Below are 24,565 nucleotides of genomic sequence, written 5' to 3'. Positions count from 1 at the left end.
AGGCAGTTCTGAGGCATGCCAGGAGGTGGCAGAGTGCACTGACTCTTTTTCTCACTTCCCTGTAGACCATTCCTGGGAAACTCCACCTGACTCTCGTGACATCACTTCCGGGACCGAACCAATGGAAACAGACCCCACCAGCTCCGGCCCCCCTGATGTCACGTCCGGGCCTGATCCAATGAGCGATGAACACATGCCCGATCCTTATGACCTAACTTCCTGTCTTCCCCTTTAAAATCCTACCCTTTTTCTCTTTTCCCTCAGTCTTGTCTTGGACCCGTTGTATGCACTTCAGTGCTATATCTTTATAAAAAAGAACACTTTTGCAGCCAGGAAACAAGATTATACAGGTGGCTGCCCCAAACCTTTCCTTGAGTATGTCTCAACTTTGTGACTATATATACATACATACACATACACATACACATACATATAAAATAAATGTAACATAACATAAAAAGGGTTGTTAATCTTCAGAGCCAGAGACATTGTAATAAAAACGTCTGCTCAAAGGAGGTGTTGTTTTGACTATGAGATTTTTCCAAGTCTGTAATTTACACACCATTACACTGAAAAATCAAACTTAAAAAAGAATATGGGCCTTGTGGTTTCTTAATTTACAGGGTTTATCTACTAAATTGCCATCTTTGATCCTTAGCTAGAGTAATTAGACACTCTGCTCTTAATCGGTAAAGTAACATTCATTAAAAAAAGACTGATCTGTTCTTTCACACTGAACTGGCTGACTGACTAAGCAGGTTTTCACTTCATATGCTAAATTATACTTGTGCTGAAAACAATCAATTGTGCAGTACACTCATCTGGTTCTATTCAAGGGGTGCGGTAAAAATGAACTTTGCAGAGTTCTGTACATGACTTAGAATGCTGCATTTGTCAGTTTTTAAAATATTTGTCCTTCATAAGACAGTCATACTCAACAACGTGGCATATTTAAATAAGATTAGATTAGCAGTATTAATTCAAGATAACAATAAATGATTAAAAATTATGTTAAAATCTGCTTAACAGAAGTGGAAGAATATTTTTGAAAACTAGAATATTTTCCTTTGCTCAGCAATGCAACTCTAAAAATGAGTGGGGGATTAAACCTTTTTTCATTGTAGTTTAGCACAGATGTTATCAAAAACCATTTATTAGAGGCAATGTAGGTAATGACCCTGAACTGATATAAGCTGTTTCTGGCAGTGGTACAAGAAGATGTCAGTAATCTAATATATCCAATGTGTACAGTGCAGATGAGCGCAAATAAGCAGTAAAATAGTGCATTATATGATCATGTTAAGAAGTAATTCACCCTTCTTTAAATGGTATCTACATCCATCCACAGCATCATTTCAGGAAAACCAAAGAAATCTTTAAAAACATGACAGCTGGGTACATAGTTATAAAAAGTTACTGTGTATATAGCAGAAAATAAGGCTTATGTGACAGGGTGGATTTTGGATTAATCTGGCCTTAATGTAACCAACGTGGCCTAGTTTCTGACACAATAAAATCCTGTTTAATTTGACGTACATTTTTTTATCAAATGCCAACTGCTTTAGGAAGATACAGTAAGACTGTCATCCCCATATTAACAATGAACTGCTAAAACTAATATCTATTCCCCCAAAAATCCTTTTGATATGGTATTTAACCACTGAATTCCATAAATCATTGCTTTTAATAATTCAGTTTTTGATTAACAAATGGTATGATAACTGACAGAATGCCCCAATATACTGTAGATATACATAACAGTTTAGGAATAGTACTATATTCTGCCTTTTCTGAAAGATATACACAGTGTAAAATACAAAAAGTGGCTTTTCATAGTAACCTAAAATTTAGAATTCTTTTTCGCCACGGTAAAAAAAATAGACACAGCTATTTTAGAATGGAAACTCAAGCATGCCTTGTATATATACACACACACATGCCTAAACACCAGCTCTTTTGCCACAAACCTATTTAATACAAAGCCTAACTGATTAAAAGAAAATGGAGAGTTAACGGCGATCTTTTCAAATAAATTATAGCCTGCATGACAGACAGAATGAAAATCCCCTTTAAAGCACAACACCTGCTGATTGCACTCAAATCATAAAACACTGCCCAAGGCAGGTACACATTCGTGATATCAAGTAGATATATAAGAAGCAAGTAGACTAGTATAGTCTACTTGCTTAGTATATAAGTATATGAAGGAAACAATATAATTGACAAAGAAATTGTAAATCTCTAAGTAATCAATCAAAGTAGATTTGTTTTACCAAGCTCTTTTATTAAAAAATAAAGCAATATTGTTCTGTTCTTTAGAAAAAGATATTAGTGAACGTTGACTGCCTTTCCTTTACCAAATCAACACAAAAGATCCATATAGTTTTTAGCATGTTCATGATTAGTGCAGCGAACAAAACCTATACATTATGTTAGTAACTATGCACTAATAGCATGGTGTACGGTGACAGCATGGTAGCCTAGCTTCTATAGACTTCGACATTGCAAATGAGGCTGGTGATTCAATCTGTGCCAATTAACTTTATGTTCACTTTATGACTACAAGAAGTCATTTAACCTGCAAATATAATAGCACTGTACCCTGCAGTTGGGAAGTCATCTCACACAGAAGCATTTCTTTTATAACTACACGTTGACAGAAACACAAGTTAAAAGTATATAAACAGTACATGTGAATATATCAAACTCTAAAATAGTAATACAGCTATTTACTGTTTTCCTACAATGTTTGAGACAACATGATTCCCACAGTTAAGTATTTTGTTTTGATTTTGTGGTCAGCATTCTGACATAGCAAGTAGAACTGATGAATTAACAGTCTTGGGTTCAAACCCCATCTAACATACTGTATGTGTGGAGTCGACATGTTTCTCCTGATCATTATGTGTTTTCATCTTACTCTTTTTTACTCGCACATCCCAAAGATGGGAGGTTCAGGCTATCTCTAGACTGGCTCTGCATGAGTAAGAGTGAATGCAGTGCATGATAGATGAGTACTCTGTTCAAGGCTTAGACACTATCCTTTGTCAGATGTTCCCTGTAACCCTGTGTTGGAACAGATTGTTTTGAAAAACAGATTAATCTTTTGGCTTATCACAAAGGTTTATATTTTTTATTTGGTAACCTAAGCAGTATCAGTTTTAAATTCATTTGCAGGCCAAACACTGATATTAACATTCATTTTTATGTAATTATTTTAGATGATGTAATTCCTCTTTTTTATTTGAGCTGTAAGATTTTGAGGTTCAGGTTTGACAAAAACAGAGGTGTCAGTAATTGCAGACAAGAAGTCACAGTAATTAAATAAGGTTGAAAGCCTGCTGAATAAAGGTCTTATTGCACTGTGCTATATTTAAATGTCTAATATTATATATGAATATATTACATTACCAACTTTATTGTGAACTGCTGCAATACCTTTTCCTTAAATGACTATTGGACTAAAAACTCAAGTTTAATGAAAAATACCATTTTAACCAAAAACATAGGTCATTTATGTGTGCCACTACAGATTACAAATGATTACGTCCACTAAAATCTCATTGGGTTGATCCAGTGACCAGTAAACACTTTTTTTTAATTGCTCAGCATGAAGAGTTCAATTTAAATTAGCTGCAGCCAAGTGTGAGGAAAGGTCTCCCATTTTAGTTTGTACTCTGTGACCCATAGTGGAGGATTAATTTAAACAGTGGTTGAACATGCTGCAATGCAGAAGGTTGAGCTGAGCTGAAGAATAGAGAGCACTAGACCTTTGGATAGAAGCCTGTGTTAAAGGCTTGCTAAACAAAAAAAAGATAACTTTTTTTTTTTTTTAACTCAAATGCTATTTGTTCAACATACTCGCTAAGGAGGTCTCCCATTGTAGTAGTGGTACTCATACACCCTAAACCTCTTTCATGTTCCTTCTCTTAAAATGGACTTCTTTGTCTGCCTCAGATTGGAAACACCCATCTCGGAAGACTAGTCAAAGGCTGCAGAATTACTGTTAACACAGTGGGACAAAAAAGAAGGGAAGAGAGGGAATCAAATCCCTGAGTGAAGGGGCAGAGACAGGAAGCAAAAACAGCTGGAAGGTTTCAAGCTTGTAAAATGAAGTAGCTTCTGGGCAGTTATTAAATAAAAAAGACATTTGTTTCTGAGACTATTGTAAAGGCCTATAGCTGAAACAGGGAGCCTTTAAACTGCAGTGTCTTTTAATATGCCCCTCTGACAGCTGCTTTCAGTTGCTACCGCAAAGAAGAAAGAAAATAAAGAGTAGGGAGACAGATAGGGAGAGGAGAAATTATAGCTTTTAGGTCTCCACTTTTATCCATGCTACCTATAATCCTGCAGCCCCAGCCTGTCTGACCACTTGACAGACTGCAAATTATTTACTGCTGCTTTTACCAGGGATAAAGTATGCAAAAAGACTAAGTGATTCTCGAGTCATCTTGGGAATACAAAATGGCAGTAGAATGCACTGAGCACTAATTTCCATGTTTTTGTGATATGTGTCCTTTAAATTACCCTCATTTCTAGGCTGTTTGATCAAAATTGCCGAAACCACTCCTATAATGCATCATACTGTGGGGGGAAAACTGGCAAAAACACATTCTTGAAGAAAGAAAAAGTAAAGTTAAATTTATTGTGTTTAAAGTAATGTAAACTAGAGGCACATTTTCATTTAACGATAACAATCAAACATGTACATGCTCATAGATACACGGAGGCAGGGGCAGATGTTTTGAGGTAGAGGTTATGAGGAGATACTAGCTTCTGAAAATTGTTATGTAACACTATCAATCCTGCTTAATCCAATTCAGGGTCACAAAGGTTAGAGCCTATCCAGGCATGCAGGAATCAACCCTGGAAGGAGCACCAATCCATCACACGTCCCACTCATACACAAACTCAGTAAGTACAAATCGTTCCTCTTCTTTTTTAATTCTGTAGAACTGGTAACGTGACATTTTGGTCAATAATGGAAGTATTTTTTATAAAGATAACACAGTAAGCTCCAATCCCTTTTACATAGTAACAACATAGCCCCAGGATGGTACTAACCTAACTTCTAAATAACAATGGTTCAATGACTCCTAGCTAAGAAATGACTTCTAAGAAAATTGTACAGTGTGGATGAAATGGAAGAAGGCATACCATATATAATAATGGGAGCAAAACATAAGCTGTTTGCTGCAGCATGTTTTTCTTGTATTTTTTTAATATTTCCCTAATCACATCCTAAGTGTTTAGGCTCATAACCCACAAACCAAACTGGTGTGAATGCTATATTCCATTGTCTGAATTCTTAGTGTATCACACAATAAGTTTTAATAAACAGGCTGCAAACACAAATATTATAACATAAGTATATATACATATTAAAAAAAATCTGCTAAAGCATTTTAGATCAATTACTGTGAAAGGAATCTTCTGTGTGTTCAGGCATACTGTATATAGGCATAAGGCTAAAACTAAGACAGTTCAAAGATATTACATTATGTTATGTAGATATACTCTAGTGACCAGAGACTTCCCTCCCATTATAAAACAGGATCAAGGATAAAGAAAATGAAAAGACATGATGGCTTTGTACCCATAAACAGAGAGTATACATATAATGTGACTTTTGTCAGATATTTGATCTTATCAGACCTTAAAAAGTTGCAAGGCAAACAGTATATAAATAATATGTTTCATATATATTATAATAGTAAAGCTTTACTGTAATGTGCAAAAAGTTAACTACAGAATAACTGCATCTCATCTAGCTATTCCAAGTAAATACTAATGAGAGGAGATATCCGTTCTTTTATTTGAATTGCACAAAGGTGTCTAAAAAAGGCTTAAGAAAATATTATACTAAACAGAAATTATAATATACGTTACAGCCTGTAAATATGATTGTAGGAATGAGCAAGTGGGTCTGAATATGTGTGGCATGTGTTTCTTCCATACAAAATATTAATAAACATTTATATACAGGTGAGTACGAATGATGTGGTGCCCTTCCTTAAAATTCTCAAGTGTATAGAAAAGACGTTTGAAGAGGTCGGGAGAAACTGCTCACCTAAGTAAGATCTTCTGTTTCTTCTTTCCTGCTATGTGTTCTCCTTGACAATGCATCATTTATCAATCATTCTCTGTTTGAAGATTCCAAATCATCGCCTGCCATTTTCCTTTAGACATCTATAAGACAGAAGTGTAGAATAAGGATTACATTTGGCTTTGCACAATTAATAACATTTTCAGTGGATCAAAATTCACGCCTAATGATTTTAGACTTTCCTGAAAAGAAAAGATAAAAGGATGGAAGAAATAATTTGAAAAAGTTATTTAACCATTAAATATAGTAATTGACTTTACTGTCTCTAAATATGAACAGCCTGTTTTTAAATAAACTCACGCAAACATGATGGTTGTCCCAAAAGTAACTCAACTGTTATCCGATTTATCTCTATTTTGATTCTGAGCTGCAACGCCTCCAGTGTGGAACCTATAATGTTTCCAGGGCAGTCAAGGGGTCTTCTCCATATAATGTATTTAAGATGCTAAAACACTGGTTATAGAAAACGGATGGAAAAGGTAGTCAACCATAACATAATAGGGCCAATTTACACTTATTCCATCATGAATCTGCCGAGTTTAAACTCCTCTAGGTACATCAGATAGCATGATTTAAATGAGAATGTTATTAAAACCACTAAATAATAAAGATTTGACAATCAACCAGAATATAAAATGTAATACAGTGTTCATATAATACTGACCAAAAGCTATAACAGAAGACATCAAGTTCCAACCATATTAACAGAATGTGTGTCTTTTAATTAAACACTGTAAAACATCAAGAATTTTGTTTTATATTCAGCAAGAGCCTTATCTTAAATTTAATAATACAAAAAACAGCTTTAACTATAAAACTGCTGAGTTGTGTTATTTTTCACCTCTTTGGGATAACAAACCTACTAAACTACATTTTGAGAAAATACAAATAAAATTCTGTCAGGTGTAACTGAACAGCATATTGTTCAGAAATCACAGATTTCCAGTTTGAACCATGACGTTTGACAAACTGAGGCAAATTCCTTTATTGCTACAAATATTATGCAAGTGTTCAAACAAATGAGCAGCATCATTTTAACAGAGCCAATGGTAAGTGCATATTTCACAAAAAGGGTGCCATTCCCCTCGTTTCATACTGTATAATGTGTATGTAGGAACATCTGCTGGCAACTTGACAGATATAACCTTTGTGGAATGCTTCTCCTGGCACCACTGGATTCACTTATGCAAATGTAAACAGCTGTACTGGGAGGGGGTGGTTGATGGTGCCTATTAGCTTCAGCCGCCTGAAGAAAGAAAAGGGTTAAGCAAATATTGCACAATAAATAGTAATCTGAAAACTTCCTGCTATTCAGTTTACGAGTCATGAATAAGGCTGTGTGTAACTGCTCACAGGTTATCCTTTTTATCACTCTCAATAGCCTTTTACATATTTAATTCTCAGTAAATAAACGGTGACAGGGAGCCTTTGTCTCTAACCCCCTCCCCGTCTCTCTCTGTTAGGTATGAGGCATGTCTCGACAGCCAAAGCTGACTGGGAAAGCATGAGGGGGAGGAGCCTTGCCTTCATTTTTCTGGTTCTCCCATGTCTGCAGTTTTCTGTCAACTCAGCAGTACCAGAGAGGCCTCGAAAAGGGGAAGGGGATAGGGTGGGGTGGGGGTGCACAGCAGATCACCAACTGTCGCTGCCTCCACACATTTTTTTGACTACTGTGGCCACAAATGCACTCATTCATCTCCACCCTAGTAAACCAAGCAATTTTGAACTTGTATGAGGTAGAGGTTTTGCTTAAATCTAAAACAATTCAAATGATGAAGAACCAACATTTGATCAAACAAATCTTTAATCTTTAAAAGTTTTTTTTTTCAAATATGACCAATAACTAAAATGATGCCATAGGGAGATATTTTAATTACACATGAAAAATTAAAAAAATTACATAATGCCTACTTATCTACACTTTCATTTAACTTAATTAAAAGAGCCCTTTGTGTCTATCAGGACTTTTACATTGGTTAATAAAGTAAACAAATTCATAATTCAAAGTCTCACTTGAAGCCTACATCATCCCACAGGTTTTTTCCATACTTCCTCAAATAGATGAGAACATAAAACTAATTAATAAACATTAAATTTCCAAATTATAATTTTGGTGTAAGCCTCAAATCTCATTACTGTTTTCTCTAAAGTCTAATGCTAATAAGGGCCTTACAGCCTTGATCACACTGTGCTGGCACCATTCAAGGCATGTAGTCATATGGTGATCAAACTGGGATCTGTTAATTAATCAATATGACAGATGAAGAAAGTGTCCCGCTATGAAGGAAAATGTTAGCTCGACAAGCTGCAGTGGTACAGCATGGACTGGGTACAAAGATTTTATTTCTGCTTAACATATGCAGCAGCTTTTTCCCAAGGAGGACAATGTCATATTGAGCATGAGCTACTATGCCTTTCCTGGACGCAATGAGCCAGAGCTGCTGTGTTTTCACAGGCAACAAGTAAGATATAACACTTTTCAAAGAACAAATACCTTGGTCACATATATTTTCATGCATGGGATTATATGGATTACTTTCCTTAAAGTGAAGTTTAGGGATCCTTAAAAAGTGTCTGGAATCCTTAAAAAATGTCTGAACAGAAGTGCCTGCAGACACTGCAAAGAATTTGTAAACTCCCCTTGAATTTTCTTTTTCTAAAGTTCCTCAGAATGCTAAATGCTTTATGTGCTGTACCCTCTTTAACTAGACAAGGTTGGGTTAATCTTTCTACAACAATATAAGGAGAAACACAAAACTGCCTTGCCAATCCAACAGTATTTCAAACTGTGTTCAGCACCTATCATCAGAGATCTTTTCATACAAGGGTTAAATATATATTGTACAATTTAAAAAAGTAAAGCATAAAAAATATATTGCACAAAAACAAAAATAGGTAATTTTTGACAAAAGATTATGAAGTGTGTCAAACTACTGAGCTATGCTTTCTCACGCCAATATAACCTTTTGATTTAATTAACAGTACCTTTTAGTACATTTTTAGTTGATGATTCGCTTTACCATAAAAGAAACAGGTGGTTTTGATTATTAATTCTGGCAAAAAAGTAAGTAATCTGCAAGCAAGTATTCCATGTTGCTTTGAAATATTTTCTTCACAAGCAGGAAATATGGATTTAGGTTTATTTTTGAATTTTCAAGAAAAGAATGTGTGCAATTTCCTGGTTTTCCCACGTGCACAAGAAACTTTCATTTTAGAACAAAGGATTTAAATTTAAATCAATTTGTAACTATTGCCATTTCAGGGCTCCAGTCTGCTATCAGTTCTAAATTAGTATGTATTATCCGTAATAATTTTATTAGAGAAACTAAAATGATATAGAATATAATATAATGACAAATATAAAAATCTGCTGTATCTGCTGGGTGAACCACTCACAGAATATTACACTATGAACAATATATATTGTGAATTGAAAATAAATTATAAAATGTACCAATACATAAACATTTGTGTAATTCTGACAGGTTTGTGCAGTCATTATGATACGTGGTAAGGATCTTCCTTTTTGTTTAAGTGTCAAGTGTGTCTTCTGTTAGATATACTGATCTCCTCACCAAGCCAAGAACTACAACTTCACTTGTTTGCTCCATAACTTCATAAAAAATGTGTAATATTAAGTTACCAATGCATAGGGTTTTAAAGGAAAAAATATGTATTGCTAGATAAAAAATTTAAAACTATGCACCCTGATCAGAATCTTGCAGTTTGCTACACATATAAATATGTGTTCCATCGGTGCTTCCCCCTGTCACTTTTAATGGAACATTTTTTTAGATTTTATAAAGCAGTATCCTCTAGTTTATGACAGAAAACAAGTATATAGTGTATATAAAAGAAAAACAAGGTTTAATACTTATTTACTATTAAAGGTAACAAAAGTATAGAATATGCATGACTTGATAGTTTAAAACATGCATTTACAATATGTAGGAGGAGGAGGTTGGGAGCATACACTAATAGCACATTACCACACCCAACAAACCACCTGGATTGGGACCCGAGTGCAGTGGGTGACACCTTAGCACCACACTGGAACAGGGCTGGAGCGCCAATCCTGCCACCAACCCCCAAGTTTTCCCTGGAAGCTGGAGGACCTGCTTGCAGGGTTACTGGAGATTCATTACACAATGGAACCTCATCTGTCTTTTTTCATTTTATCACCTATACTCATTTATAACTCCCATTATATGTACACACACGTGTCATTCATGCCCAGGGTGTATAAAAGCCAAACCAGCAAGTAATTCAATGATTAATGTATTACACTCTGTACATTAAACACATTTTCTAAGTGCTAATCAACAGCATTAATTGAATATCTAGTTTTGCCACATTTGTTATGTAGATATTCTATGTAATAAAAGTTTGAAATGGATAAATGGTACATCTGGGTTAATTAAATGTTACTGCACAATTTTTAACTAAGAGAAAAAAACAAAAAACACCTATCACAAGGTAATTTTACCAGGCCTTTCCAACTCCATGCCTTACTCCTCATTGACATCTAGGAGACACTTTTTGTTAAACAGAGCTACGCAGCAGGAATTTCAAAAGGGGACAGTCCTAGTCTGGAGAAAGGCTGCTAACTCAGTAATCAGTTTACAGGCCTCTTGAGACCATTCAAGAACCCCTCTGTCAAAGATCCTCTGCATTTTATTGAGCAAGTGTAATAACTAAAGGGCCATCTTGGGACAACCTTTAATTTCTCTCTTAACTCTATTAAAAACAAGTGGGAACAAATTATGTTCATTTCTATAATTGGCAACCCAGTCAGCTGTAATCACACTACTTCCAAATCACCAAATCTAGTTAGTATCCAGTAGATAATTCACATTACTGAAGTCAAAAACAAACATCAGGATGCTGTATGAAACACTGTCACTGGAAACTGCTTAAGGACAACTGGGAGTTAATAATTATGTTTCACAATCTGTCACATATCTCTACATATATTTAAATAAAGTAAATCTAAGTTAGGCAACACGGTGTTCATCATGAATCTCACAACCATTATTTCCATGTATGCTGGTTTTCCTCCCATATGCATAAGACATGCCTGTTAAGTAAACTATAATTGAACTATGTAATGTACTGGTGATTTTTCTAGGGTATGTTCCTATGTCTTGCATGAACTTCTGGTACCTTGTCACACTGAGTTGAATTACACAAGTTTGAGTTTATGATCTTATATTACATTAAATTAATCACAGACAACAATCCGTCTTTTTTTCTGAGCCTATTTTTTCAGTAAGAGTGAGAGGAACTAATGCCCTTTCCAGCAACAACATCCAAAGTACAATAATGACACATTCAAAACACTAGCAATGACCTCAAATTATGAATAAATCAATAAGCCCCATACAATTTGAATTATAAATTCTGAAATCAAAGTACCAAAGAAAAAGAAAAAAAACTGAAATATTTAATAAAACGAGGTCTTACACATTTTTGCAGTGTTGGGTCAAAAAAAGATTTGTGTCACCTGTAATAAACACTATATATAAGTGCCACAATTAACCGAACACTACTTTTGCTAGCATGTGAAGGGCTAGACCTAAATGGTTTTTTCTACTCACAAACACCACATGCTTCCTTCTCTTTACAAAGCTAATCCTTTGCTGAATCCCCCTTCAGAGGGTGAATTTTTGGGACACAAACACTTCCTTGCCATTAATTTAACTGGAAAATATTTTAGGCATTCCCAGCCCAAAACATTTTCTCAAATAAAAACACAGCAAAAGGTAATGTACAGAATCACTATAAATAATATTAGTTATCAAAAATAACCCATAATAAGATACTGCACTCCATTTAATACTGATTAAAAAAGCAGTTTACCTGAATTTTATCACTTCAAGTTGTCCATTCAATGCAGTGGGTTTTGGACCTTTCTTCAGCGTTTCACAGTCCATTCTGGAGCATGCACTCTGACACACTGACTGAACCACACCATGTTAACATACAAGTACACCTCTCTACAACTTGTAGATCCAGCCCCCATCCCTCCCCCATAGAGTGTGCTGTTGCAAAGACAATCTCTGAGCACAGCATCAGCTATGAAAATCACTTAGACTGTCACTGTGTTTGACCAATGTCCCACCTCAAACATTCAGCCACACTGTTCTTCCAGCTGCAGTATGGTGAACTTGGAATGATTGTGAAGATGACTGGGTGACTGACAGTGTTCATCAGCCAAACAGTTTAAATTTGCTGATCTTTTCATTCTTGAACCAATTTGGTTAAAAAGGCTAATAAAATATTAGTTCATGCAATAAAAACTGATGAACATAAATCAAATGATGATGTGCTCAAACTCAACACAGTGCTAATGAAATCCCAACCGGATAACGCTGTGCATTTTAGGTCACTACAATACAAGACACAAACAACCACAAAAAGCTGTGTAAAGAAAAAAAAGAGAAGTGCACTGTTGGTCCAATGGGTATGTTCTGCTTTGAAAAGCTAAGTGAAATGAACCACTTCAGTCTTTAACAAATGAAGTTTACTGAGACCTAATCCACAGATTAAAAAACCTCATCTATAAATTTACTCCAGAACAGCTCATTCAGTTAAATGATGAAACAAGAGGACTATGTCACTAATTAACAGAAAGTGAATTTAAAATAAAATAACAGGAATATTATATTTATGTAAAGAGTCTTAGCAATTCTGAACAATCTAGTCATAATTTTAAAAGGGAGATGAAAAGTGGATGAAATATTAGGACAACTTACCTATTAGCCAAGCAAAAACGCAAGAAGGACTGAAAAGTCATTTTTTATCATAATTAGCATAATTAAATACATAGAAAAGAACATAATTTGACTACATCTCACTTAAAGCTGCAATACAACCTGACTAGAGAAAGCTAATTAATTAGCCTCAGTGAGTTTGAAACACAAAATCATCTTATGTACTATATTACTTCCTGGGTTTCTTCTATGATTGCCAATATGAAGTGCTGCACCATATGCATAATTTAAATTTTTCAATAATGTGTGAAATGTGTCCCACAAGCATTTCTTATAAAACAGTTTGTGTTTTAATGGACAGAACCTATAACTGTATACATATGTTTTCCTAAAAAGTTATAGAAAAAAATTTAATTAACCAAATGAAACAAAAACATATCTGAACAATTAAGAAAACATGAGCTTTAAGTTTGCTTTATAAATAGCATTTCTTACGTACCATTAATTAATTGACAGTGATTTGTTTACATGGCCATTTCAGAAATGGAAAAAGGAAACAAATATTTTCTTCTAATATTGTAAAGTTAGGAAACATTATCCAAGTAAAAATGAAAGAAAAATTCTAATTGTTTATAAAAGCTGCAAAACATGTGTAACAGAAATGCTTTTGGAACATTTTACTTTTACCTTATGAAACCTCCACAGATCAAATCAGTGCTAAAGATTTTTAAAATCTTGCACTGAGACAGAATGTTTTAAAACATAAATTACAGGGAATAATTTTCAAGCAAATTAAAAATACTAATTATCTAGTAATTCCCACCTTGTCATGAATTTAAAGGCAAATCTTATTCCCTCGCATTTTCTTGTGGACATAGTTAACTTTTAAAATGAATATTGAGTGTTAGTACTAAGTTTGTGACCACCATAGCACTATGTTCACAATCTGCTAAAGTTTTGGTTATTTTCTCTGACCCTAAAATTCAAAACAATTCCTGTTGGAAATGGTACAAATTAATCAGATCAGAAGACTTTTAATAACATAAATGGTCATGCTACTGAACTTTACCAATGCAAATTGTACAGTAAAACAAATTCTACCAATAATCCAAAGTTTAAAAACAAACCCAAGCAACACATCAAAAAGGAAAGTAAACTGATGGGAGTGTTTGTAAGAAATCAGAAAATGGACTAAAACCCACCCCACTGCTTATCAAAGGTTGTTCTTCTCAAAAAATAAATTGCCTGTCTGATAACTTTCACTTAGAAATAGACATCAATTACAATTATTATTTCTACTTTTATTGGTCAAAGAGCCCAAACAGCCCATATGCAAGAACATTATTCTGAAATACTCTCCACAGATTAAAAAAAAAAAATGAGAAAAATAGAGAACTGATTTCCTCAAATTAAATAAATACAATGGTTTTACTTAGAATATTCAAGATTATACTATGACAATTAAATTACTGGTAAAACTGACACATTTAAAGGAGCTGTTAAAAAGTAGTAGAAGCAAAAAGAAAAGTACTATAATGCAGTCAGACATTACAAACACAGTTTACACATTACCTATATGAACAATGCTACTTTATTCAGGTATAAATTATTGTTCAACTAAAATGTTTAACAAAGGCTTAGCAAAGGCCTAAAGCAGAACTTTATTCCTTTTGAACACAGAAATCTTAGGCTATATAGAAGGATGGACCTACCCACTTACTGTGGAAACATGGCATTGCACAATGGAGAGATCCAAAGATTAAAAAAAAAATCTCTAAATGTTCTGAAATTTTCTCCAAACAAATGCAACTACAGACTTCCCCCCCAAAAAAAGACACAAAAAACAGACATTTTCCCCATCTAATAAAAATATAACTTGTTTTGTGTATATAACCATACCAAATTGGGCCAATTTCCACTTTCAGGAATAACAGCAAATATCAACCAGCATGGCAATGAAACTGCAGAACAGGTTTCCACCATGTCTGAGGGTCAAGTACAATGTGCTTGTGGGGTAGAGTCACCAAGAAATACAAATTTAGAAAAAAATTGCATTAGCTGAAATTTAAGTTATGCTTATTACACAATGAAATTTAAGTTATGCTTATTACACAAGAATTCAGGTATTATTGTATAGTGTTAAAACCACATATGTTAACATTTCATTAACTTTACCGATAAAAACTTTCAGCATAATTAACTTTGTAAGATTCTGCAAAGGTCTTCCCCTTCTGTTTTCTCTGTAACCATAGGTATCAAGAATGTAATACATGTAGAAAGACTTTAGTTGAGCTTTAGGTTAGAATTTAAAAATTACAACCCTTTGGAAAACAGTTAAATTGCATCAACCAAATTATCTTCTGAAATTAATACCTTTTCACGTTTCACTAACACCCATTCCTGAGTATAGGCCTATCTTGCACCCAGAATGGGCTCCAACACCATATGACCATGAACTGCAACAAACAGATTTGATAATGGATGCAATAATACCAAACAACTGTGTAAACGGCTTCTAAAACACTGCGAAAAAATAATTGTCAGTGGAATGTATAATAGGCATTTAAGAACAAATATGAAGGATTGCTGCATTATAAAACATTGGAATAAATACAGCTGGTAAAAACTTCTGTCAATGCATAAAAAAGAAAAACCAACTATGCCCTATGTTGAATATGAAAAGAAGAACATGTTGCTTTCGCTAAAAAGTGTGTGAGCAGGCACCAAAAAAAAAATGATTCCTAATTAACTATATTCAAGCAAAGATGCTGCCTTTAAAATGCTGTTGTTAGATATGCATACATCTCATATAGATCACATTCTACAAATAATCATATGCTTTTCTGAAACTATCAGTAATGAAAATGGGGAATGAATGCACATCTTACACTAGACCTCTTTTCAACAGTAACAAAAGGAAAATGATTTTCCATGATTCAGCTTCCAGTTCTTTTAAAAAGCTCATCAGCTTTTTTCTTTTCCTGTATCCTATGTACTGGTAAAAATAAGCACACAAGAAAAGGACTTGTCATACTTAAGAATGAGAACTTCCTTGTGAAACAAAACAGGTGTCTCCTTAATTTTTGTGGCCTTTCTCTAAAGAGGTCATCTTTCCTACCCTCTTGACTCTTAAGACAGCAATTCATTTCAAAATACTCAAGTCACGACTACATATCATAAAGGACTTTGGTATTCAAATCCAGGTTATACAATAAAAAGAAATGTGTGACGTCTAAATTCACACAAGATATATTTTACAGATAACCATGTCATGAACTGACTAAACCACAGATTTACTATTCTTGTATCTTAGACGTAACTTGTGACATAATGCTTTTATCATTAAAAATCACAGATTAACACTTAGTTAATGCGCTTTGTCCAATGCATCTACATGAAGTAAAGTTTTGGGCTAATCAGTTATTTTAATCTCTAAATAGGAAAATAAAGTTCAACATTTTTACTTGTATACACATGGAAAATAGAGACTAGTAGTATCTATGAAATATGTTCAGGTTTCACTGTATGGGTGTCACCTTTCAGAGTTAAACTTGAACCCAGTTTGAAATTCAAATCTTCAACTGAAACACAAACTGCATTAATCTGCTGCAGCCCTGTCAATAAATCCAGTCTAGACTAGTCACTCCCTCCTAAATCATTACACTTCCAGACATGTTAGGTTCACATATTGCACTGTATTTGATCCATGGGTGAGAACACATACAATATAAATGGCCTTTCTCATATAGTGATTAAATCTATGTTATTACTAGAAGTCAGTCGGAAGGATATACTTCAGATAGTGGTATTTTATAACAGCAGAAAAGGAGATAAAAATGACTGCTTTTCAGCAAAGCATGAACTGGTTTATCTGTAGCACTCCCAGTAGGCTTAAGAGACCCAGAGCATGTCTGGCCTTTTGATTTTTAAATGCATTTCTTTCCAGAATTCAATAGCCCTGTGCTCCATTATTGATTGTCAGGAGGCCTCACTTTGTCTTTCCTGGACACTGAGTGCTAAAATTAATTGTTTGTAACAGAGCTGAGATGAGAAAAGACATTAGTGGACCTGCTGGTAATCTAGTCTGTGGTAAATTTCATTGACTTAAACCTGCTGATTTACAAATGGCAGGGGTAAAATTACCCAAGTGCAGTGGAAGCAATGCTGTAGTGAATGCAATGATTAAAAAAGGGAATCTAAGCTGAAAATAAATCTCACTTTAATCCTGAAATCAGTTCCAAAAATAAAACTGAATTTAACCAAAAATGTTAAAAATATAAAACACCATGATTTCATTAATGGTTTAGTTATTATTATAAGCACTGAGACTGCTGAAGCTAAACAGAAAGAAAATTACCTTCATTGATGTACAATACCTAAAAAATTAGTTTACTCATAAAGGAACCTCTATATTTGCACCAACAATATTTTTTTAACTGCATATGTTTGCAAAACCCTTACTCAAATGCTTTAAAATATGCCTTCCCAGATAATATGTGAATTTATGTAAATGATCTTAACTCATGAAACATAAAATACACTAGCAAGCATTCCAAAGGGAAAAAAACAGAATAATTCATTCTCACAAGTAAAATGGTGCATATCTCTATGCCAGTCTTTTCTTTTTATATCACTGAGTTTACTTATTTAACTTAGCAACCTTTAATTTTAAAGGAAAGCATCAAAGTTTTCAGAATGACCAACATTATCATTAAAAATAGCTATTACCAGCATGTGAATTCTGATTTGCTTCCATGGTACTGGCTTTATCATAATAGCTAGGGTTTAGGTGAGAAAGCCGAAAATTCATTCTATTCATTTGAAGAGGGTCTGCACCTGGAGCAGGGAGGAGCAGCAACAGGGCAAAGGTCATCCCTCACTGAGGCATTGACTAAACAAGACTTTACACTCTCTGAAAAGTCCAGACAACCCCTACGGCGTCCTCTCAGAACATGTGCTTTCTTCTTTTCTAGACACAGTAATCCATAAATATACTGAAATCACCAGCCATACAATTATCCTACAGTTTTCCATTTTCTCTACTCACGTAAAGATTTGGAAACAATTAACCATTTCGGGGCCTTGCATGATCTTATAAAAGATTAAGGAGAATGATCAACTAATATCTTCTTGATTTTTGGGAAAAAAGGATATTGTGTTATTTTCAGATTAAGAAGGTGCTACTTACTATAGGCATATTGATAAAATAAAGTAGTCACCTGTGATATATCACCTATAAACTGAAAGTGAATGCATTAAAAATTAATGAACAGGTAGGAATAATCCAGATGATGAAAAGTTGCAAGTGATACATTACAAATTGAATATGTTTAATGTTAATTGAGTTCCATTGTATGACATATATGTCATGTTTGTAGAGGATTTCAAAATTATACATGTCTTGATATACTCCCTGCACATTTCCTTTATTAAATGGAAAAAGTGTTTGTCAAATACATCAAATGTACTTAAAAAAACTGCTTTTTAAATGTATCTGCTCACATCAATTTAAATCTCTTTATCTTCCACCCATAGCACATTACAGCAGGTTAATGCTATCTGGCATTGTTTCAAATGAATGTATTCCTTTAACTTAACCTGGGGTTCTGCTTTACAAATAAAGAGGCTAATACTTAAACCCTTTCAATCGGGTATTAAACCAACATTATCTAATGAGGAGAAATTCAGCAGCACACTGCTGGCACTGTTGAGTTTTTTTATGATTGAAAATGTCACACTTAGCCCTACCCAGCTCGACATTAAATAAGTCATCATACCAGATTATTTTAAATCACTGAAACCAGATATTTTTTATCTTCTGCTAATACATTATTGAAAAATCTCTATAAAACCTAAATACAAAAAAGCGTATCACTATAAAAAGATTTTTCAGTATGTCCGAGAAATAAGCAGCTGTTGAATTTTTCTGAAAAAATAATGTATGCATTAACTCATCATCCATTTTCTAACCTGTGAATCACAGAGCTGGTGCCTCTCTCAGCAGCAGTGGGTACAAGATGGGGACCAACCCTGGACGAGGTTCTAGTTAATATATATGTACATACTTCATATTCCGTATTCCACAAAACTTTCTAGATGCGTATATTAAATTAAAAGGATTGTAATAATGTTACTACATTCTTCTTTTGTCAAATTGAATTCTTTCCTTTTAGAAATATATTTGAATTAATCAAAATGAACATAAAATAAAAAAAATCTACTACATTAGTTATCTCAATAAGACTTTTGTTACATAAAAGTGCTGGTAAAAACTTTGTAAACCTCCCATATCTGCCAGTATTAACCAGTCTGAGGCTTATCTATCCTTTTGTACCTTTTCTCTGTGAGTCTTTCACATTTCTTCAACTTCCGGTTTCCTTAATGTCCAAACCAGTCACAGCTAAACAATAGGTCTATACTTCCTACTTCAACGATAAAGCCATACCCTAAAATGTAATAAGAAAATAAGATACTTCAGTTATTTCTATCATGATATATAATTAAAAAAAATATAATATTCCAAGTTCCACTACATTCCTAATTGCCAATTTTGTCTTTACATACAATGACACAGAATTTACGGCACACGTGCTAGTGATGTATTTTCTTTGACTTTAAGGTATAATGTGTGCCATTTAGTTTATATAGTGCTAGACTTTTAGAGAGCCCCACAAATCTGACAGATTTACTATTACACACTTACTTCACAGTATCATGTATAAACAAGTAAATCATTGCTGCCATTTTACACTTGTCAAATGTAATAATGAAAATAAATAACAATCATGTCAAATAAACTCATCTCTGCAAATTTATGAAGTCAGTAAAACCAATGAAAATTCATTTATGCTTTAGCCAACAAATTTGCATGTAATATGAACTTCAGCCTGCACCTTCTCAGAAGAGCAAACACTGCACTTTTTTCAGATATTTCTTAAACGTCTTGATGGTTAGTCCCAGTTTTGTCAATGATATAAGAAAGCTTCCTTTTTAAAATACTGTATACACAAAAATATTTACAAAAATTATGAATATTTAAATATCCCTTATTTCAGTTCTCACTGTTGCAGGAGAAGACAAAGGCGAGATTGATGCTTACTGGGGCTTACAATGGCTCTACTGATTTCTGTACTGGCCATTCTGCACACATGGCAAATTAGAATTGAAAATCCTCGGCTGATTTCATTTGCTGGAATTTTTAAGCAGGCCATGAAGAAAGATGTTATTGAAGGGAAAACTCTCATCTAAATAAGAAAAGGGCACGTGGCCATCTGGTTCTACACTACCATACAGAACTTAACCCAGACTGGATCAGTAGTACAGTGCCGAGAATGTATTGTATAATATCATTAACCAAAAAAAAATTCTACCTTAAATCATGACAGTTACACCTCTGTGTCATAAAAAAAGGAAAGCATAAACACGTATGCGGAATTGACTGTAGGGGTTTCAAAGGCTATTAATGTATATTACATATTGAAATTTGTAACTATCACTGCATATCTTTACTGCTGTGTAATACCTATCTTGGTAATCGAACAGTAATACTTCACGCTGTCTAATGGGTAACACAGATACTAAAATGATTATTTAGAAATAGCTAGTACCTTGATTTTAATTATCAAGCCAGAGATTCTGCATAATGAAGTTTGGCACAAAATATTGATATCCGATGTAACCTATTCAATACTGCAGCGTCTGCATTCAGTAGCAATGGTGCAGGTGTCTTAACAATGCAGTTTTGTGCAAAGATGGAATTGCGCATCTGTGGGCCTGTGGCCGACCACTTCTTTGCCCAGGGTGTATTTAGCTTTGTGTCACCAGCTACTTACGGTAAGCTCTGTTGTAGCATTACAACTGAAGATTCAAAATGCATAAATAGGCATTACTCCTTTATGCTACTCTCCTTTATGCTACTATTTTTTCCAAAATGCAGTCATTGCATACATTTTGGCTAGACAAAGTTTAACTTCAATTTTAATATATTAATTTTAAATGGAATGTGAGGGTACTAATGTATGCATGTAAGTATGTATTTATTCATGTAATTGTTCTGTACTGTTTAATACAGGATGGCTACTGTTAACACTGCAATTTTTACATTGCAATAAATCATTCACTGCATTTATCTTATACAGTACATTTCACATCTCTCTATCACATTTTCAGCAGTTATATCCATGATAGTATCTAGCTATGTGCCCTCTTAGTTAAAGCAATGGACATAATAAAAGCACAAGGTCGCTAGTTCAGTATCGCAGTGTGTGACTTTGTGCATGTCACATAACCTACCTGTGCTCCAAATTAAATTAAAAAAAAAAAAAAACTACATCTCTACATCTGTAAAGCACCAGGGGTAATTATCGGTATAGAACAAAGCTCACACAGATCACTATATAAAATAAACGTATCATATTATAATTTGAATAACTAATAATAAATGTAGAAACATTCAGTGATTGATTTACGGTAGCTTTGGAAAACATTTTAAACAAAGCCATGAAATAGAATAATTTACAAATTTCTAGTCACATACTCATAAAGCATATTAAAACTCCGCCCGACGCCTCTGGCATCCCAGGGAAAATAAAATCTTAGCCTCACAGTAAAATCAATTTCAAAGCACTGTTCCAATGGCAATTTTGTGGAATATATTGCAAGCATGTGCATTTATGGAAGTGCAGATTATACTGTATGCATATATACATTTTTTATTAATAAATGTATGCCAGACATGCACAAGAGGCTTAAAATAGAACCACATCTGGCCAGAGGGGGAAAATGGGATACTGCTGTCTTTAATCTTTCCGCAGTATGTAAGACTTCCATCCCTGATCCCTACATAGCAGCGGAACAGGCTTGGCGTGCATTGCGTGCAGGCTTCTTGATTGTAGAGTGGGAAAAAAATCTGGCTGCACTCCAGACAGGCTTGAGCTCTGTTGATCATTATGTCTAGCCTTCAGGTGTCTCAGCTCACAGTGGGCGGCGGTTGGGGGAGGTGTAGATAGCACAGGGGCCAGACAAAGAAACAGACCCAGTATTAACATGGAAATATATATAATATATTCCATATTAACAACACGTAGAAACACATACACGGAGAGAAAGATATTTAATAGTACGCACAAATACTTGGTCCTAACACAAAATAGTAAGTCAGATCCACTTTAAACACGTCTAGATAATTGCTTCTTTTGTATTAAGCATCACGCTGGTTAAATTTAATTCTAAAAGGATAACATCCATATATGTAACATAACCACACATCTCGCAGTTTGTCTCAAGCAACCATCGCGCCCCATTCTCGCTCAGAAAAAAGAGAAAAAAAACTTAAAGTTGGGTTCAAAGTTGAGTAATTGTCAGCGCCAAAAAAGAAACTGCCATCAATTAATACCGAAGTTCTGAGATGACAAGTCAGGTGTAACGCTTACCCCTTTGCGCCGCGCGCTTCGCACAGCCAGCCGACTGGCCGCATCCCGCTCGCCCCGAACTCACCAAATTACAACCGAAAGAACGACGAGCACGACGGCCTCAGCTCCTATCTTCTTTCGTCGTGCGTGCCTTCTTGTCACCAGACTTTAGAATAATTTTAGGCGGCTCTTCCGGCTGGACTGTTACGGCTGGCGGACTTCTACGGTACACCTCACCCGCCCTCCCCCTCATTTCTCCTTTTTCTCCCTCCAGCCTAACACACTCAATTTTATTCACTTGCCAGACTACAGCAGCGTGACCAGCTTGACCAGACAGTGACCGCAATAAAACGCCGAGACAGAGAGAGAGAGCGAGGGCGCGCGCACACACACTCCTCTGCTCTCTGCTCGTGCGCGTGAACAAAGATCTCTAGATGCAGTCGCGGTCGATCGGGAGGTTGTGGGGGCGCGCGATTCGTCATAGAGCAGCCGTTACTGGAGGGATCGCCGACTCAGTCTCTCTTTTCACCCCTTCTTTGCTTTCTTCCTTCTGTTTTATTTATGACATGCTCAGTACTTTGCACCACTTTAATAAATTACACGTGCCGGTCAGAACAGTGCATGCGGCAAGCAGTCGAAAACATTCACCAATCAAAAATGCCATAAATGAAATATTTAAACATAAACATATACTTAGAAAATAATGCTTACAGTTTGTGCTGTCATCGGCACTTTTCTGTTTTTTTTTTCTGGAATAAACCATCTTCTGTCACATAACGCGTTCAAAGACACAGTGAAGTCCACTGAGAAGCAATGCTGAACTCAGAAAAGCATAAGAGATGAGGAATCTAAATTCGATGCGTCTACATATTTTTGGTCTTGTTTTGTTGTGAAAGTCGCCTCTTTCGGCGCCTGACAACCCATAGCTGCACTTAAAAGCTTCGGTCTGTGGCTCCGAATTGAAGTCTAGGCAGTCTAAGTAAAAGACGGGAGGGGGGTGGGAGTCACGTGATATACGGAGAGAGCGTCTATTGGCTAAAGAGGCATCCTTTGCTAAGGCTGGTCTTCTCTCCATTGGGTCGATGCGGTTCCTCCTAGCAGAGCCCAGCGACTTTGTGTGTAAGAATGACTGAATGATAGGGGATTTCTTTTCTCCCTCGTTCGAAAAAAAGAACTGAAGTCATCCTGGGGTTAGGGTCAGAGGGAGGGGTGAGAAGCTTAGCCGCTCCGAAAATGATGGTGCCCTCTCCAGCTTTGTTACTCTTCAGTGCGGGGATAACCTTTGCTCCCGAGACGAAAATAGCGTTTTAATCCCAAAGGATGGAGAGTGCGAGGGGACTAAAGAATAGGATCCTTCCTGCGAGCTGCATAACTTTACACCTTATTTTTAGAAGATGCTACTAGGCGAGCTGTAATATTTTATTCTCTATTCCCTGTGTACGGAATTTAAGCTTTAAGAACAAAAAAGGCAAAGAGCATTGTTGGAGACGGATAGCAGAACAAGATATCGACACATGTAACGACTGTCTGGCATACATATCGATTATCTTTTAAGGTTTATTTCCCACCCTGAGCACTGCGGAGAATCATGAGAACTGCGACAAAGCTTCAGAAAAAGCTGTTCCGTGTTAAAGCAAGGAGCCAGCGTGTCCGTATCATATTTAAAATGAATTGAAGCAATAATACTATAGTGCTGAAATAATCCTGGAAAGGTTAGAAAATAAAGAGAGTTCTTTTAGCTGAAATCATAATAACTGTATTTCAAAATTACTGAATAGGCGGAATATTTTTATAGTTTACTACTGTAACTTCCAAGTCCAAAACATTTAACACTGCAGTACTTATTGGAACTGCCTTATTATTATTAATAATAGTAATAGCAGTAACAAAAACAACGCAATATCACTTTTATCCATTATTATTAATAATTAAACTTAAACTTCTACCACATATAACATGAATATCGTTTTAATTATGGCAAATATTGATAATAATCGGATAATATTTTTATAGTGTACTGGCTGCATTTTGCTGTTTTATTATAATTTTTGTTACTATTTCAGTTTGTATTTTATTTACTGTTACAGGTACAATATTTTATTGCCATTCCTTTTTACTACTGCTACTACTGATTATTATTATTAATAATAATAATAATATAAATAATATATTTTATTACCATCATAACCAATACAATATTTGTAATTTGTAATGTTATAGTTTATTATTTCTATACTATAAACTGTTATGTTTTAATATTAATTTGATTCCACATTGTGTGTGGATTCATTAGATTTACAATAATTTACTATTATTACAACATGTTATACTATCTA

General features: G+C 34.8%; 1 long non-coding RNA gene across 2 annotated transcripts in view; it reads right to left on the bottom strand.

Moving 5' to 3' along the window:
• Positions 1-23,154, bottom strand: part of LOC120514890 — a 49,773-nt gene extending 26,619 nt beyond the window's left edge. The window contains exons 1-3 of one of the 2 annotated variants that reach the window (XR_005630534.1): positions 22,941-23,154; positions 19,154-19,265; positions 6,071-6,189 (exon numbers count right to left, since the gene is read on the bottom strand). This is a non-coding gene — a long non-coding RNA (uncharacterized LOC120514890). The remainder of the gene's footprint in view (positions 1-6,070; positions 6,190-19,153; positions 19,266-22,940) is intronic. The other variant, XR_005630535.1, reaches the window with a different exon arrangement.
• Between the last annotated feature and the right edge of the window lie 1,411 nt (positions 23,155-24,565).

The sequence above is a fragment of the Polypterus senegalus genome, chromosome 14 (assembly GCF_016835505.1).
Source record: "Polypterus senegalus isolate Bchr_013 chromosome 14, ASM1683550v1, whole genome shotgun sequence".
NCBI lineage: Eukaryota > Metazoa > Chordata > Cladistia > Polypteriformes > Polypteridae > Polypterus > Polypterus senegalus.
Note: the sequence above shows the minus strand (reverse complement) of the source record. Positions and strands in the feature narration are given on the sequence as shown.